This window comes from Propithecus coquereli, unplaced genomic scaffold (assembly GCF_000956105.1).
Source record: "Propithecus coquereli isolate 6110/MARCELLA unplaced genomic scaffold, Pcoq_1.0 Scaffold81, whole genome shotgun sequence".
Taxonomy (NCBI): Eukaryota; Metazoa; Chordata; class Mammalia; order Primates; family Indriidae; genus Propithecus; species Propithecus coquereli.
In genome coordinates this window covers 3,892,973-3,896,184 of record NW_012154285.1, presented here as the reverse complement: position 1 = coordinate 3,896,184, position 3,212 = coordinate 3,892,973, and positions in this window count along the sequence as shown.

The window sequence follows — 3,212 nt, the reverse complement described above, 5'->3', positions numbered from 1 at the left end:
TGACCATTAACGTGCTAAGTTTAAGTGAAGTTCACATCCCAGTCTTGCCCGCTTCTTTTATAACTCTGAGCTCTCAAACCTACTTTCTGCCACTGACCTACCGGAGTCACACACCACTTCCTTTTTTAAACAGAGCAAACCACAGAATCGTCTTGTTTTCTGCTGCTGTAAAGACTTCTTGTCACTCTTAAAGGGGTTGAGAGACGAAAAGAAAATCAACATCAAGGCTTCCTTGCATGGGTGTCGAATCCATCAATTTAATGCACGGGTACACTTGGACACCTTTTCCTTTCTTTTTTGGTTGGTTGATATTTGGATCTCTCTACACACCTACATCTGCCTGTAGTATTTGTGGGTTGACTAAGATTTTGCTCTGGTGCATCAAGGGCAACGTATGTATGTGCCAGGACTGTTCTCTCAATGGGAGCATTGTTGCCGTCTGAGTGATGACTCTCCTGTTACACAATATTGGGAATTGTTTGGCAAGCATACGTCCAAAATAAAAAAAAAAGAAACTCATAACCTTCACGTAGTTGAACCTTAAAATCTTCTAGCCTTGGGATTAGAATTCTTTCTTTCCAGTGGATGTTGGTAGAATTATTGATAAATGTTTTCCAGTTTGAGAAGCTAGGAGAAAACATGCTGACTTGATGAAAAGGTGTCCCTAGTGTACGCTGAGCGGCTATGTGTGAGCACCGGAGGAATTACGCCCCAGGGCGTTGGTGGAACAGCCATGCCCCTCTCAGGACTCACAGCCTGACATCACCACCGAGGTCACCGTCATGTACTAATACCTAAATGCCCCAAATGACCTACGCACTAGTCATCAGGAAGAAAGAAATTGTTTTAGATACAGTCCCTGCTTTGGAGGTTGAAAGAAGATACAGAAATATACAGAACAGTATTTCAAAAAATTGTATTTAAGGTGATGTTATTTTGGCGTGTTATAAAGGCAGGGGATACGGGAGGTTGGTTATTCTGATTTGAAGTTTGACTTTTTTGGTTTTTGGATTATTTTTTTCGTTTCCCTTTTATTTATATTTTGCTCCCATGTGGGGTTGGTTTAGTGAACTATTTCAGACCTACCAAAAAAAAACAGAAAGAGAGAATATAACAAACACTGATATACTCACCAAGTAGGTTAAGGAATAACATCACAGAAAGAGTTGAAACCCTTATGTGCCCTTCCTCTGCAATCCCATTTCTTTCCTCCTTCTCTAGAGGGTCGCTGCTATCCTATTTCATTATTTTACCTTCTTCGTATATATAAATAAACTTCGTACCTTACAGTAATATATACACATATATCTTTCTACTTGCTTTTTTTTAATCAACATTAAGTTTCTGAGATGTATGTTTGTTGATTCATATAGTTTAAAACATTCTTTGTTTTTTGTTTTTGTGTTTTCAGAGATGGGGCTTCATAAATTTATTGTTTATTTTTTTAGAGACAGGGTCTGGCTCTGTTGCCCCGGCTAGAGTGCAGTGGCGTCGTCATAGCTCCCTGCAACCTCAAACTCCTGGGCTCAAGCGATCCTCCTGCCTCAGCTTCCCAAGTAGCCGGACTACAGGTATGAGCCACCATACCACACCTGGCTGGGTTTTTTTTTTGTTTTGGGGGGTTTTTTTGGAGACAGAGTCTCCTATGTTGCCCAGGCTGGTCTCAAATCCTGGCTTCAAGCAATTCTCCTATCTCAGCTTCCCAAAGTGCTGGAATTACAGACGGGAGCCACTGTGCCCAGCGAGGTATACAAATATACATTTGAGTCTCTGTTTTTTATTCTATTGTGTAAATACCCAAAAGTGGAATTGCTGGATCGTATGGTGTTTTTTTAGGAACTGTCATACTATTTTCCACAGCTGTTGCGCCAGCAATCCACAAAGGTTCCCGTTTTTCCACATCCATGCAAACACTTGTTGTTTTCTGTTGTTTGGGTTTTTTAAAATATAATAGCCATCCTGGGTTTTTTTGTTGTTGTTTTTGTTTTTTGCGGGGGAGGTGTTAATTAGGGTTCCTTGTGCTGAAAGGGTGATCTTTGAAAGGTGTGCATTACCTCATTTCTCACTCAGTTCACGTCCAATGCAGGGTGTCTGAAAAGTTCCAGAAACTAATTATTATCTGTAAAGATAACTTTTCTTTATCCCTACGATCCAGGAAGTAAGATGGGAAGAGAGTTTTGGCTGGGTGGAGAAACGAATTCTCTGTATGTAAAGGATGTGGCTAATCGTTCCTGCAACGCACGTCTTCTTACATTAAGACGCAGAATTTGAAAATGATGACAGAAAGGAATGGGAAGCAGAGGGCTGGGGGAAATCAGAACGGCCCCTGCAGCCTCCCTCCGAGATGGCACGCACAGCCCTCACCTCCTGATGCTCACGCCCGAGGCCATTTCTCTCTTATGGGTACCAGGAGTGGTCAGTGTGATCAGTAGAAGTGAAGGTACATCATTTCCAAGATTTGGTTGTAAAAGACACTGTGGCTTCTATTTCCTCCCTCTCTCTCTCTCTAATAACTGGTTTGGGGGAAGCCAGACACGAGGACAGATATTCGGGCAGCTATGAAGAGGCCCAGGCAATGAGGAACTGACACCCGCCAACGACCATCACCCTGAGAGCTTCGGCTGACGGTCCCCTGGCCACAGCTTGCGTGCAACCTCGTGAGAGACTCTGGGTCACTACTGCCCAGCTAAGCTGCTCCCGGATTCCCGAATTTCAGAAACGATGTGAAATAATACACGTCTGTGGCTGTAAGCTGCTAAATGTTGGTGTCACTTGTGACACAGCAACAGATAACTAACGCAGCACCTAGAGAGTGGTCCTAGGAGGGGAGGGTGAATAAGTCACCATTATAATGATAATTTAAATGCCCAGCGCTAGCAGAATGGTTGATTGTAGCAAATCTGATCAATGGTATATTCCCAGCCATTAAAATAAGATACACAAAGACTAGGAAGCTGCGTGGAAAAACCAACATGAGTTCATACTGAGGGTCAAAGGCAAAATATACCATGAAACAGAGCAGCACAGGTTTTCACAGCCTGATTTTCTTTAAACCCCGTTTTCACGTCATTGAAAACTGACTTTCCTCACTAATCACGGGAAGAAGGGGGTCTTGATCTTGCTTTCTGTATCTCTCACCAAAAGTGTTTGCTTTGTACCATTATTTCACATTTTAAAAAGAGTTTCTCGGCCGGGTGAGGTGGCTCACGCCT